This window comes from Giraffa tippelskirchi, chromosome 13 (assembly GCF_054371585.1).
Source record: "Giraffa tippelskirchi isolate mGirTip1 chromosome 13, T2T-mGirTip1v1.2.pri, whole genome shotgun sequence".
NCBI classification, from domain to species: Eukaryota; Metazoa; Chordata; class Mammalia; order Artiodactyla; family Giraffidae; genus Giraffa; species Giraffa tippelskirchi.
In genome coordinates this window covers 15,261,496-15,277,316 of record NC_137287.1, presented here as the reverse complement: position 1 = coordinate 15,277,316, position 15,821 = coordinate 15,261,496, and the positions used below count along the sequence as shown (strand labels likewise).

The 15,821-nt window shown below is 44.1% G+C and overlaps 1 protein-coding gene and 1 long non-coding RNA gene across 14 annotated transcripts in view; one reads left to right on the top strand and one right to left on the bottom strand.

Annotated features, from left to right (window-relative positions):
* Positions 1-15,821, bottom strand: part of BCL7C (BAF chromatin remodeling complex subunit BCL7C) — a 40,008-nt gene that overhangs the window by 10,477 nt on the left and 13,710 nt on the right. The window lies entirely within an intron of this gene.
* The window catches only part of LOC145531203 (uncharacterized), a 42,643-nt gene that overhangs the window by 21,614 nt on the left and 5,208 nt on the right, over positions 1-15,821 (top strand). Inside the window, exon 4 of one of the 3 annotated variants that reach the window (XR_014072275.1) lies at positions 15,262-15,331. This is a non-coding gene — a long non-coding RNA (uncharacterized LOC145531203). Of the gene's footprint in view, positions 1-4,884; positions 5,182-8,543; positions 8,702-15,261; positions 15,332-15,821 lie in introns of those variants that run through there. The other 2 variants (XR_014072274.1, XR_014072273.1) reach the window with 2 other exon arrangements.

Here is a 15,821-nt window from a genome sequence, read left to right as displayed (position 1 = left end):
GGATATTTCTGCCAGCCCAGAAGCCTCCTGAAATATGAAGTAATCTCATCATGCAGCTTGTTCCCCAACCAGGGATTGAACCCCGGGCCACACCAGTGAAAGCCTGGAATCCACACTACCAGACCATCAGGGAACTTCCTGGTTCTTACTTCACTTTAAAGGAGAAAATGTAGATAAAACACTTGCCACAGGGCCTGCAATCTAGGACCGCTTTCAGATCCAGTTCAGATGCTAATTTATTGGGAAGGGAAGAGGTTGGTAGCAGGAGCAGACGCCAGAAAGACAGAGCACAGAGAGGAACTATCACAGGCATGCTGTCACAGGTGGCTATTCAGTCATAAACTGTGGGCCAACAAGGTGCCAGGCATGGGAGATACCCTGGTGAACAAGACAAAGCCTACCATCTTTCCTCCTTCCAAGCCCCACTGGCCATTTCTCTCTTGTAGCCACAAACTACTCACTACCACCCTTTTCCCTGCAGGTCATCCCTATGAATACATATGTGCGTGCATGCTAAGTTGCTTCAGTTGTGTCTGACTCTTTGCCACCCCGTGGACGGTAGCCTGCCATGCTCCTCTGTCCATGGGATTCTCCAGGCAAGAATACTGGAGTGGGTTGCCATTTCCTTCTCCAGGGAATCTTCCTGACCCAGGAACTGAACCCACATCTCCTGCATTAGCAGCCATAATTTTTTTTTACCACTGAGCCACCTGGGAAACCCTTCCTATGAATACAACTAAGACATTCCGCCTGGCCTCTTCCCTGTCCCAGATTGGGCCACTGGGCTCACCAGAGAGTAACCGTGGCTTTGATGCAAGAGGCAGAGAGCAAAGGCCTCGATTCAGGGCACAGACACTCAGCTAATTTCCACTAAGTGGTTAGGAGCATGGACTTTGCATCAATCAGATGGCATAGATCTGAGTTCTGACTCAGCTTCTTTTCATCCTTAACCTTGGGCAAGTAACCAGGCCTCAGTTTTCTTGTCTGTCTGGTGGGGATAATAATGTAATGCCTAATTGATAGGGTTCCTGTGAAGGTTAAATGAGGTTATGTGTGTATATGAGTGTGTGTGCGTGCATGCTGTATTTATATATCCAATCTATATCTATACATATGTATATAGATATGGGCTCTGAGTAACAGTGGTTTCTGTTTTCACCTTAATATTGCTATGACTTCAGGGTTTGTTCCTTGGAAGTTCTTGGCTATTTACTTATGGATATGACCAAACAGTTTAGATCCAACCAGTGGATAAAATAATTTTTTTTCTGAGTACTAATTCATCACCCTATTCAGGTCAACTGATGACCATTTTATTTTGTATTTCCCCCAAATCATCAACAGATAAAAATAAGCCAGTGGAACTTCCCTGGTGGCTGGGAATCTGCCTGCAGATGCAGGGGACACAGGTTTGATCTCTGGTCCAGGAAGATCCCACCTGCCGCAGAGCAACCAAGCCCGTGTGCCACAACCACTGAGCCTGCGTGCCCTAGAGCCTGTGTTCTGCAACAAGAGAAACTACTGCAATGAGAAACCCATGCACCACAACTAGAAAAAGCCCTCAAACAACAACAAAAGACCCAGTGCAGCCAAAAAATTAAATAAATAAAAATTAAAAAAAAAAACACACAATGAAGAATGTCAGAAAGAAGTGTTCTGGGAAAAAAAATGTCTCTATGGACAACAGCTGGAGAAGGCAATGGCACCCCACTCCAGTACTCTTGCCTGGAAAATCCCATGGATGGAGGAGCCTGGTAGGCTACAGTCCATGGGGTCGCTAAGAGTCAGACACGACTGAGCAACTTCACTTTCACTTTTCCCTTTCATGCACTGGAGAAAGAAATGGCAACCCACTCCAGTATTCTTGCCTGGAGAATCCTAGGGACGGCGGAGCCTGGTGAGCTGCCGTCTATGGGGTCGCACAGAGTCGGACACGACTGAAGCGACTTAGCATAGCATAGCATATGGACAACAGCTAGTGTGGGCAAGTGGTTGGGAAATGCAGTGTATCTGATCCCACTGGGATTTAGGCCACTGCTCATAGCAGTACATGTTGTGCACTGCACAACTCTTAGGGGATACCACTCACATTGTGGTGAACAGAGATCTGTATAAGGAAAGGGCACCTTTTTCTAATTCACACCAAGTTGCTAAGAATTTATGAACCAGCTGAGGAGCTGACTGGTCTCTCCAGAGGAGCACATGGCCCACATTTTCTTATATTTGGTGTCAGGTTAGGATCTAAGAGGGCTTCCCAGGTGGCTCAGTGGTAAAGAATCCGCCTGCCAAGCAGGAGACTTGGGTTGAATACCTAGGTTATGAAGATCCCCTGGAGAAGGAAATGGTAACCCACTCCAGTATTCTTGCCTGGAGAATCCCCTGGACAGAGGAGCCTGGTGGACTACAGTCCATGGGGCCACACAGAGTCAGACACTACTTAGCGACTAAACAACAACAAGGATCTAAGAAGCCTCTGGCAGAAGGGGACGGTTTTCTCTCAAGGTGTTGGGCCAAGACGGGGATTCCTGTCTGGTAGACAGAATTCTAAAGATAACCCTCTAAAATTCCTGCGCCTTGGTTCTTCAATCAAACGCTAATCTACGTTCTGCTATGAAGGGATTTTTGGAGGTGTAATTAAAGATCCAAGTCAGCTGAGGTTAAGATATGGAGATTATCAACCAATCGGGTAGCTGTTTAAGAGAGTTTTCTCCAGCGGGTGGCAGAAGAGGAAGTCAGAGATGTGAAGCATGCGGGGGACTGGAGCTCTTGCTAGCTTGCTGACGAAGGGACCCATGTGATGAGGAATGCAGTGGCCTTTTTTTTGTCCCTGTGGGATCTTAGTTCCCTGCCCAAGGATCCAACCTAGACCCCATACAATGGAAGCGCGGAGTTCTAACCACTGGACCGCCAAGGGATTCCCTGTGGTGGCCTCTGGAAGAGTTGACTCCCACCCTCCACCCCGACAGCCAGCACGGAGACATCCCACACTGTAAGGAACTGAATTTGGCCAACAAATGGAACTCACATGGAAGTAGATTCGTCCCCACAGCTTCTAGGTAAGAGCCCACCTCAGTCAGCAACTTGACTTGGGGCTTATGAGACCCTAGGCTTCCCTGATAATGCAGTTGGTAAAGAATCTGCCTGCAATGCAGGAGACCCTGGTTTGATCCCTGGGTCGGGAAGACCCCCTGGAGAAGGGTAAAGGCTAGCCACTCCAGTATTCTGGCCTGGAGAATTCCATGGATTGTATAGTCCATGGGGTCGCAAAGAGTCAGACACAACTGAGCCACTTTCACTTTATGAAACCCTAAGCTGAGAACCCAGCCAAGCCCATAGTCTCTGATCAACAAAAATGTGAGATAATAAATGAGTCTCACTTTAAACTCTGAGTTTGGGCTCATTTGTTACGGAGCAAGGGAAAATGAATACACTTGGTTTCATGAAAGAATCTGGCCAGTGGGACCTCCCTGGTGGTCTAGTGGTTAAGACTTTGCCTTCCAACACAAGGGGTATAATTCAGTCCCTAGTGGGGAAGCTAAGATCCCACAAGCCTGGAGGCCAAGAAACCAAAACATAAACCAGAAGTAGTATTGTAATAAATTCAATAAAGACTTTAAAAATGCTCCACATAAAACAAAAAAAATCTTAAAAAAAAAAAAAAAGCCTAACTAAAGAGGTGGGAATCCTTTCAAGGACTCCCTCTTTCTCGCCTTCCTTAGGAAAGAGCTTCCCTTGTGGCTCAGCTGGTAAAGAATCCACCTGCAATGCAGGAGACCTGGGTTTGATCCCTGGGTTGGGAAGATCTCCTGGAGAAGAGAAAGGCTACCCACTCCAGTATTCTTGCCTGAGTCCATAGGGTCGCAAAGAGTCGGACATGACTGAGCCACTTTCACTTTAGGAAAGAGAAATTATGTATCTATATTCCAGTTTCTTGATGTTTTTCCACTTGGGAGTTCTGCTTTACTCCTCTATATACTAGGTTTTACAAGGGGAGGCCTGTCATGGTCTCGTCCTACCAGTGACAGTGGATGGATAAATCATGAATTCTGGGGTTTAGTAACATGGCCTAGAACTCAGGAAGAGGGGCATCATGGGGGCTCCCTCTTTTCCCCCCTGACATACAGCCCCGGAAGAGCCTCTCTAGTCTGCTCACCTCTGAGGACCTGGAAGGGAGCTGTATAGGTAGACTGACTGAAGAAGATGGCTGCCAGCACTAGAGGAGCCCTGTCAGTGAGGTTTCCTCTTCTTTACGTATTAGCAGCAGGATAAGGGTCTTCAAATTTGTTCAGTACTGGTTCCTAAGGGCTGAATTGTGTAACCCTCTCAAATTCATGTGCTGAAATCCTAACACCTGCAAGAAAATACCATGGACGGAGGAGCCTGGTAGGCTGTAGTCCATGGGGTCGCTGAGAGTTGGACACGACTGAGCAACTTCACTTTCACGTTTCACTTTAATGCATTGGAGAAGGAAATGGCAACCCACTCCAGTGTTCTTGCCTGGAGAATCTCAGGGACGGCGGTGCCTGGTGGGCTGCCGTCTATGGGGTCGCACAGAGTCGGACACGACTGAAGCGACTTAGCAGCAGCAGCAGCAGCAGCAGCAGCAGCAGCAGCAGCTACTTCAGAATGTGAATCTGTTGGGAGATAGGGTCTTTTAAGAGGTAATGAAGTTAAAATAAGGTCATTAAGGAGGGCCCTAATCCAACATGACTGGTATCCTTATGAGAAGAGGCGATTAAGAGACTTCCCTGGTGGTCCAGTGGTTAAGACTCTCTGTTTCCACTGCAGGGGCCGTGGGTTTGATCCCTGATCAGGGAACTAAGATCCCACATGCACATGGTATGGCCAAATAATAAATAAAACAAATTCATTTTTTTTTTAAAGAGGAGATTAAGACACAGACAGACAGAAGGAAGGTCATGTAAGGACACAGGGAGAAGGTGGCCATCTACAAGCCAAGAAGAGGAGCTTAGGGAGAAACCAACCCTGCTGACACTTAGATCTCCAGCTTCTGGCCTCTAGAATTGTGAGAAAATTGGAGACTTCCCTGGTGGTCCAGTGGTTAAGACTCCCCGCTTCCACTGCAGGGGGCATGGGTTTGATGCCTGGTTGGGGAACTAAGATCCCACATGCCTTGCTGCATCACCAATAAATAAATAAATAAAGCTGTGAGAAAACAAATTTCTGTGGTTTCAGTCACCAGTCTGTGGTACTTTGTTATGGCAGCCCAAGCAAACTAATACCCTGGCCTATTCAGGAGAACATTGCTGTCTTATACTACTTGCCTCTGTTTGAGAGAAGCTAAAATGCTGTTCTGAGTAGTCAGAGGAAATAAACTCATGAACAGCTAAAGAGAAGCTAACAATCCATTGAAGAGGACTAAGGAACCAGAGGAGAGAAGACAAAGCTGGACCCCTGAATGAAGTGGCTCCAACTGAAGTAAAACTGATTGAGGGAGATTGTTAAAAGAAGGGCTATAATGGACTTCCCTGGTGGTCCAATGGTTAAGACTCAGGCCCCAACAAAGGGGGCCCGGGTTCAATCCCTGGTCAGGGAACTAGATTCCCCATGCTGCAACAAAGCACCCACATGCTGCAACTAAGACCCGGTGCAAAAAATAGAAGGGCTATAAGGACTCAAATTTCTTGTCACCCATCTTCCAATTCTGTTCAAGATCCTGACCAGCCAGCCAAACCTTAGCAACTGTCCATCAATTAATACAGGTCCATACTTCTGGTCATTTCACCCGCCAGACATAGTGAAGAGCCTGCAAGGCACTGCTCAAAGTTCTGTCCACTGTGAGGATTTTTCTTCACTGGTGTCCTTCAGGTTCACCCAGCTGGTGGGGGTTGGCTGTGGCTGTCCACTGACAGCTCATAACAGCCTATCAGCCAGAGTCACCTGCAAACAGGCTTGAGTCTTTTCTTCATCAGTCAGCTGGGTGTAAGGGACACCCCAGAAAGGCACAGCCAGTGATGGAGGGAGAGAAGATCATGCAACAGAAACCACCTGCTCCTGTAAATGGCTCATAACTTCTGGACCTTTCCAAGCTTGGTCTCTTACCTCAGGTGATGATAGATTGCTGTTGTGTACATGGTTGGGTTGGTCAGACAACACCCTTTTATGATGAGTATCTCAGGTTGCTTGGTCACCCGATATCTGCTGGCTATGTGTTCAGTTCTGACCAAGTCCCAAGAGCAAGCCAGAGACTGTTTCTTTTTTAAGTTACAGATTAAAAACAAAATATTTATTTATTTGCTCTGGGTCTTAGATCTAGTTCCCTGACCAGGGATCGAACCCGGATCCCCTGCATTGGGAGCTTGGAGTCTTAGCCACTGGACCACCTGGAAGTCCCTTAAGCTACAGATTTTAAAAAATATTTATTTGGCTGCATCAGGTGCTGTGCAACGGACTCTTGAGTTAAGGCACATGGGCTCCGGAGTGTGTGGGCTCAGTAGCTCTGCTGCATGTGGGATCTTAGTTACCCTGACCAGGAATTGAACCTGCATCCCCTCATAGCAAGGCTGATTCTCAACCACTGGACCACCAAAGAACTCCTCAGAGACTGTTTCTGAAAAGTAGAACAGTTGTCTATAGGAAAGAGCCTACACTTATCAAAAATCCTATGAGTCTGTGCTTTGATTCTGCTCTTGGTGTTTGCTGGATCGTCACTGGCTTTGCTGGATCGTCACTGGCTTTGCTGGATCGTCACTGGCTTTGTTGGATTGTCACTGGCTTTGCTGGATCATAGGTACAGAGACAGGGCACCTTGAAAGTGTTACAGAACCTTCTCTTGCTCTGCTCTCTACTCAATACTGGCACCTCCTAGGGGGCTTTACTGACGAGCTACATTGCCTCCAAAATCCATACATGCCTACCCAGCACTGTTCCTCTTTGAGGGGGAGTAGATTGTATGAGAAGCAACTGGTCATTCACCTTGGAGGAGATATCTTTACATACTCTAGGCCACTGAATCTCCAGAAACTTCACTAAAGTGACAGTCCCCTGAATCTTTTTTTTTGGCTGTGCTGGGTCTTCATTACTACACGTGGGCTTTCTCTAGTTGTGACGAGCGGGGGCTACTCTTTAGTTGTGGTGTGAGGGCTCCTCATTGTAGTGGTTTCTCTTGTTGTGGAGCATGGACTCCAGAGCATGGGCTTCAGTGGTTGTGGTGCAGGGGCTTAGTTGCCCTGCAGCATGTCGAATTTTCCTGGACCAGGGATTGAACTCATGTCCTTTGCTTTAGCAGGTGGATTCTCAACCACTGAACCGCCAGGGAAGTCCCCCCGAGTCTTTAGAGGGCGTTTATCTCCCACCTTCTAGTTTGCATATGTCTTATTAGGACAATTAAGGTACTTGTTACTTGCTGCTCATCAGATCCAATAATGTTCTCAATATAATGGACCAGTGTGGTGGTCTGTGGAATGTTAAGATGATTGAGATCTTTGTAGACTATATTACGGCAGATCAGAATTGACAGATCCCCGGAGCATCCTGAAGATATACAGTGGCGTTGCCAGCTAAAAAGGAAACTGCTCTGGTGGACCTTGCATGTTGGTATGGAGAAAAAGCCAAGTGTCTAGTCAATTACCAAATACCAGGAGAAAGGTACTAAATTTGGGACAGCAGCTGCAATTGGATTCATCACCCGATTCAGTTCATGCTGGTCCACAGTTATTCTCCATCTGACTTCTGAACAGGCCAGACTGGTGGGTTAAATGGGAATGTGATATGTCTCACTACCCCTGCTTCTTTCAATTCTTTGGCATGAATTTCTGCACTTCTCTCAGGGATGTGGTGTTTTTACTGGTTTGTTGTCTTTGTAGCAAGTGGGACTTTCACTTCGCCCGTCTTGCTATATTGGTCCCCAGTCTGTGGGTCAGAGAGACTATGTGAGGATTCTGCCACTCTGACAGTTTTCAAGTTATTGCCTCTCAGCTCCAAATTCACGCTTTAGTATTTTCTCTGAGATACTGAACTGGACTATGGACACGTTTCTCCTTGCAGTGAACACGAAGTTAAGCTTTGTCAGTAGAGGGCGCTGGAGGGACATTGAAAGAGGAAGGAGATGCTCTTCCTGGTTCTGGTACTGTTGAGGGTTTTTTCTTGCTCCTGTTGCACAGTTTTGCAAGGGCACATGTATGTGGGCATATCCAGTGGTTCCTTTCCTTAGAGGTGAGAGTGAGGAGTCCTTAGATGAGCTCACAGCTCCCAACTTGTAACCACATTGCCTTACCTCTCTACTTCCACGCGGACACCACTGACTCCAGACCACATGCTGCCTTTGCAGTGACTGGACTCAGCGCTTAGCCTCCTTTTGTACACCACCAGTCCTGACCCTCACACAGCTTTCTCCCACACTGATCTGCAGAGCGTGCTTTTTCCAACACTTAACGACGGGAGCAGTCTGATTTCCTCCAGCCCTGTGTTCTTACCGAGCTCACTTTCTCTAATGTTGACAGTGCTTGATACCTTTATCAGTGCTGTTTTCTCCAGCACCAGGCTCTCACTGAGTGTATATTCTCTACCATGTGACTCCACAGTGGCATGACTTTCTACCGTGCTGATCTCGGTACTGATAAAGCTCTCCAGCACCCGGCTCCTGTAGAGAACACCTCCTGTGATCTTGGTTCTAGCAACGTGCCATGATTAGCAGCTTCACCTGACACCCCAGAGGGCCGATTTCCAGGAAGTCACATAGGTAAGGCCGTCAGCAATTTGTCTGCCAGGTCCTTTCAAATGAAGTCTGATCTCAGCCTGGTGGGAAAGGGATCTTTCTTGGGCTCTCTACATCAGTCCTAGTGATAGTAGCTGATCTTAACATCTAATTCTGTATTCTTTAGAATTCTCTTTAGCTCTTGTTAGCCATTTCCCTATTATTCCTATCAATAGTTCTTTATGTTAAACTTTCCCATGGTGGCTTCTGCGTCCTGGTTGGACCCTGACTGATACAATAATTGGTTCTGGGAGTGGTTCTAGGAGAAAGACCCACAGAGATGGGATTTTGCAGTGATATGGTCACAACCTTGAGTGCTGAGCTCTAGTCAATGGGAAATGGGATGCTAATAAACCACACTATGCAGTTGCATCACAGTTAATCAAACTATCGACTGTGGCTGATTGTGATGGGGTGCCAACTAAAGCCTATGCCTTGGTAGTCCAACTGGCTGCTTCTCCTGGCTCCTATGGCAGTAGTAATAACCCTAGACTGTGTGGCAGGATGGATTCTTTGCAGTGCACTTGAGTGATTAGAGAGAGAAAATGACAACTGAATTCACTGTCTTAACAAATTTGATATGGGAAATCTAGGGCATCAATCAGGGAAGAATAGGGTACAGAAATTTGGAAGGGTGCATCTGGTTAGAATCAGACAAAGGAGACAATATTGAACTCCCAAGTCATCCTGAGTCTCTTTTGCCATTGGAAGTAGCTTGCTCTCCTGTGTCTGATGAAACTAACTTTTCTCTGTTTGAAAACCCTGTGATAACTTTACCTGGGGCAAATGCCTTGAAAAGGGGTGCTCATTCCACTCAAAATTCATCTCCCCTGCTGCCTATAAGTCTTTCAGTTCAGCTCAGTCATTCAGTCATGTCCTACTCGTTGCAACCCCATGGACTGCAGCATGCCAGGCTTCCCCATCCATCACCAACTCCCAGAGCTTGCTCAAACTCATGTCCATCGAGTCGCTGAGGTCATTCAACCATCTCATCCTCTGTCATCCCCTTCTGCCTTCAATCTTTCCCAGCATCAGGGTCTTTTCCAAGGAGTCAGTTCTTCGCATCAGGTGGCCAAAGTATTGGGAGTTTCAGCTTCAGCATCAGTCCTTCCAATGAATATTCCAGACTGATTTCCTTTAGGATTGACTGGTTTGATCTCCTTGCAGTCCAAGGGACTCTTAAGAGTCTTCTCCGACACTACAGTTCAAAAGCATCAATCCTTCGGCGCTCAGCTTTCTTCATAGTTCAACTTTCACATCCACATATGACTACTGGAAAAACCACAGCTTTGACTAGATGGACCTTTGTTGGCAAAGTAATGTTTCTGCTGTCTAGGTTGGTCATAGCTTTTCTTCCAAGGAGCAAGCATCTTTTAATTGCATGGCTGCAGCCACCATCTGCAGTGATTCTGGAGCCCCCAAAAAGAAAGTCTCTCATTGTTTCCCCATCTATTTGTCACGAATTGATGGGACCAGATGCCATGATCTTCGTTTTTTGAATGTTGAGTTTTAAGCCTCTAACTAGGGTCAAATCTCAACATATTCCAGGGGAACACGTACACATTATGATCCAGGAAGGAACATCTTATACATTGGAAGAATTGTGATACATTGCTAATATGTTGACAGAAACCTAAGAAGTGCGTGAGAATGGGTTTTAAGGGTGTTAGAGCAATGAGGGTAGATCATAACTCTAGCTAGAGCCACATTCATTTATGGGTATATTTACTAAAGATCCCAGATTTAATGTGCTAAAAAGTTGGCACTAAGAAATTACTTGGTTAGCTAACTGAATTTTGGACCTAATGGCAGTCTACACTTAGTGAGGTCAAGATGCTACAGTGTTCCTGGTATCAGAGTGTATCCTGGTATCTTCCTTTAGAAGAGAGAATCTAAAGACTTAGTGTGATAGATTAGATTTGTCATGGCTATCTGTCAACTGTATTCAGTGAGAGGACCCAGAAGACAATTTCTTTGCTTTTTGAAGGGAGCACCTCCATGCTTTAAGTGATTATTCTCTTTTGTAGGCCAGGTATGACTATAGAGGATATCACTATTTGATGAGGGGCTCCTTAATATCAGTGGGTATGATGGGATCTGGGCTTTACTGGTGGCTCGGACCATAAAAAACCTGCCGGCAATACAGAAAACCTGGGTTTGATCCCTGAGTCAGAAAGATCCCTTGCAGAAGGGAATGGCTACCCACTCCAGTATTCTTGCCTGGAGAATTCCATGGATAGAGGAGCCTGTCGGGCTACAGTCCATGGGGTTGCAAAGAGTCAGACACGATTGAGCAACTAATACACACATGAGGGGATCCAGACAAGGTAGACACATCAATTGCAAAGGGCAGCAGGGAGCACCAGGCAATCTGATTTCTTGGCTAGCAGAGGTCTTTGGCAATGGTACTTGACCATAGTTCCTAGGAATGAAATAGATAGGAAACCTACTCCACTATTGTTGGATTTGTTTCCTTTCTGATCTTCTGTCTAGTTATTTTATCCATTGTCAAAAGTACAGTATTGAAGTCTTCAACAATTATTATTGAATTGCCTATTTCTTCCCTCAGTTTTGTCAGTTTTTGTTTCAGGTATTTTTGGGTTCTGTTTTTAGGCACCTACATGTTTGTAATTATTATGTCTTCTAGATAGGTCAACCTTTTTATTATCATAAAATATCTTTTGTCTCTAGTAACAAGTTTTGTTTTAAATTCTGTTTTGTCTAGTAATGAGCATAGCCACTCCACATCTCTTACAGTTACTCTTGTATATCTTTTTCTCTTTTTAGTTTCAACCTATTTATGTCATTGATTATAAAGATATATAGTTGGATCATGTTGGGTTTTTAGAATTAAGATTCTTTAAATCTGCCAAATCTGTATCTTTTGACTGCAGTGTTTATTTACATTTAATGTAATTGCTAATAGATAGGATTTACATCTGTCATTTTGCTATTTGTTATCTATATGTCTTTCACTTTTTGTTCCTGTTTTCCCACTACTGCTTTCTTTTTGTGTTAAATATTTTCTAGTATTCCATTTTAATTCCCTTGTTTCTTTTAGTCTATTATTTTGAGTCACTTTTTCAGTGGTTTCCTTGGGGATTACAATTAACATCTCTACTTAAAGCAATCTAGTTCACGTTAATGCCAACTTAATTTCAGTAGTATGTAAAAAGTTGCTCCTATATAGCTCCCTTCTCTCACACCTACTTTGTGCTATTATTGCCAAACAGATTACATCTTTATTTGTTATAAGCCCATAAACCCCACTTTACAATTATTGCATTTTGCAGTTGTCTTTAAAACATAAAATTATAAACAAAATGTATTTATACTGTCTTTTCCATGTACTTACATAGTTTCCTTTACTGATATTCTTTATTTCCTCATATGGATTTGAGTTACTGTCTAGTCCTTTCATTTCAGCTTAAAGGATTGCCTCTCTATTTCTTGTAGGGTAACTCTGCTAGGAACAAATTCTCTCCATTTTTGTTCATCTGGGAATGTCTTAATTTCACCTTTTTTTTTTTTCTTTGAAGGATTGTTTTGCTGGGTATAGATTTCTTGGTTGACAGTTTTATTCTTTCAGCACTTTGCATATGTTATCTCACTGTTTTCTGGCCTCCATAGTTTCTGATAGGAAGTTAGCTGTTAATCTTATGGAAGATTCCTTGTACATGATGATTTGCTTTTTTCTTGCTGCTTTTAGTATTCTGTCTTTTGACAGTTTGATTATGATGTGTCTAGATGTGAGTCTCTTTCAGTTTATCCTACTTTGAATTTTATGGCTGTATAGATTAATTTTTTAAAAAAATCAAATTTGGGAAAATTATTTCTTCAAATACTCTTTCTACACAGTTCTTGTCTCTCCTTCTAGGACTCTCATTATGTGTATATTAGTACACCTGATGATATCCCACAAGTCTCTGGGGACACTATTCATTTTTTTTTTTCATTCTTTTTTCTTTCTGTTCCTCAGACTGAGTAACCTCAATTGACTTGTCTTCAATTGTGTTGATTCTTCTGCCAAGTAAAATCTGCTACAGAGCCCTGTTAACTGAATCTTTCATTTCAGTTGTATTTTTGTACTGTGAAGCTCCAGAACTTCTATTTCTATTTGATATGTATGTATCTATATGTCTCATAATTATTTTGTTGTTATTGAAAATGACATCTCTTTTTTTCGGCTGCACTATGTGGCTTGTGGGATTTTAACTCTTCAACCAGAGACTGAACCCAGGCCCTCAGCAGTGAAAGCATGGAATCCAACCACTGGATTGTCAGAGATTCCCAACAGTGACATCTTAAATATTATAATGTGGCAACTCCAAAAGTCAGATTCTACCCCTCCTCAGGCTTTGTTGTTGTTCTTGCTGCTATTTATGAACTTTCCTAGGTTAATTCTGTAAAGACTGTATTCTTTGTGCATGGCCACTGAAGTCTGTGCTCAATTAACTTGCTTAGTGGTCAGCTAATGATTGGACAACTGCCTTCAACTAGTAAATTTCCTAGTCTTTTCTGAGGGACTGTGTGTATGTGTGTAACACTGCTTTAACTTCCACTTCTTGCTTGCACAGAGCATTAAGGTCAGCTAGAGGTGAGAGTTAGGGTCTTCTCAGGTCTTTCTACACATGCTTGTGACCTTCTAGGGATACCCTGTAATGTGTCAGAGTTTTTCAAAGCCCTCTATGAATATTGTATTCCCTAGTTTTTCCTTTTGAACTTTTTTGGTTCAGCTTCTTTTTAAAAAAGTTTTTATTTTTTATTATATTGGCTGTGCCACATGGTTTGCATGATCTTAGTTCCCATAACCAGGGATTGAACCCGTGTCCCCTGCACTGCTATGAAAAGTTGGGTTGAGATGCCAACTCCTGGGCCCATTGGGGATTTGAGAGGAAAGTGAGGGTGTCATGGCATTTGCTCAGAAGGGACTTTACTTAGAAGAAACTGCAGATGCAGCTGCCATGTGAATTAGGGGGACACCTCTCTAGTACAAGGTCTTGAATTCCTCAACTGGAATTTCTCCCACCATGGAATTAGAGTCTCCCTGGCACCAAAACACACACACCACACCTCTAGTTATCCAGGCAACACCTCTTGGATTCTTGTGTGCCCTTGAGAGAGGAAGAAAATCCCAACATTGCCTCAGATGGAATTTCTGCTTAGAGTCACAAATTACAGTGTGTGTGTGTGTTTTTAAAATAATTGATTATTTGTTTGAAGGGGCTTCCCAGCTGGCACAGTGGTAAAGAATCTGCCTGCCAATGCAGGAGATGCAAGAGATGTGGGTTCACTCCCTGGGTTGGGAAGATCCCCTGGAGTAGGAAATGGCAACTCACTCCAGTATTCTTGCCTGGAAAATTCCATGGACAGAGGAGCCTGGTGGGCTACGATCCATGCAGCCCCTAAGAGTCAGACATGACTGAGCACACACGTACTTTAAAGGTGAACCCAAAACAACTTAACCAGCCTGGTCCCCACACGTTTTGGTCTAGTGGCTAGGGTCCTCTCTCAAGTCTGCTAGTCCATTTCTCACCCCCAGTTTTACTTTCAAACTTGGTTAAAAGGTGGTTGTTGGAATTAGACCTTGGGTTAAAGCTAGGTTCTGTCACTAGCTGTGTGACCTTGGAGAAGTTACCATAGTTAACTTTGCTGTTTCTTCATCAGTAAAATGATGCACTTCTTCTGAGAAATTGTTAGGAGAGTGAAATGGAATAATAGGGTGGTTTTCCAACTATATCCTGGAAAGCCTCAAATCAGACAATCTAGTGTTTTCCAAACTTCATTCACATCCCACCTTCCCAACCTTCAGACATTCATACACCATTTCTGCTATTTGCTTCATCTTGTCATTTAAAAATAACTTTCAAAATGAAAACACATTTATTCAAGAAGGACACTACCACAAACAGGAACTTACCCTAAAGCGGTAAAAAATAAATACAACAATGTCAAAATGATGGTATCTAATTCTCACTGGCTATGGTTATAGGCCAAAGCTCTGAGCTCAAGGCCTGGACTTTAAGAAAGGGTATTATCCCAGTCATAAAAGGCTTTATATGGCTGTATATGAAATGTCCAGAATAGGCAAATCTTTATAGACAGAACATATAATAGATTAGTGATAGTCTAGGGCTGGAGAATGGGATGATTGCTAATGGGTATGGTTTGAGGGTGATGAAAATGTTCTAAAGCTGGCTGGTGAGAGTTGCACAACTCTGAACATACTTAAAGAACCATTGAATTGTCTATTTTAAGTGGGCAGATTGTATGGTATATGTTGTGGGACTTCCCTGGTGGTCCAGTGGCTAAGACTCCGCACTCCCAATGCAGGGGGCTGGGGTTTAATCCCTGGTCAGGGAACTAGATCCCACATGCCACAACTAAAGGTCCTGCATGTGGCAACAAAGACCTAAGATCCTAAGTGCCACAATTAAGACCTGGAGCAGCCAAATAAGTAAATATATATATATATGTGTGTGTGTGTGTATCTTTTTTTTTTAAGAGAGAAAGCTGCTAAATTTTATTTATTTTTTCTCCTTGAGGTAAAGGATGCAAAGATACCTGAACCAGGACCACTATTATAACTCACTATTACTTAACTCAGCCAGATCTGTGAGTACCACCCCCCCATCATCTCCCTGTGGTAAGCTTTTGCCCCTTTATGAAAAGATTCTAGTTGTAAGCACTCAATATTAGTTAATATTCCCTCAAACAGATCTGCCAGTCAAGTCGCAAAAACTTAGTTTATATCCTCCCTACTCCGCCACCGTCGTGCATCATGACTGTGAAGAAAATCGCCCTGAACCTCACTTTTCTTATTTGTAAAATGAGAACACGCTCCCGAAGTTTTGGTATGCAGGGGAAATATGCTGGACTGAGGATAATGAGGATATAGTAGATTCCTTGGGGGTAAGTAATTAGAAATAACCGACTGTGATCGGCTAGTCCCGGGATCCTCATGCCGGCATTACAGCCATGGAGACTAAAGGCCCAGAGTGTCTCACATGCTGCCCCCCGGGAGAAGATGCTGGGCAGGAACTCGGAGGAAGGGCACACGTCGGCACGGCTTGGCCTCGGTGACCCTGATCTGCCGCAGCTCAGG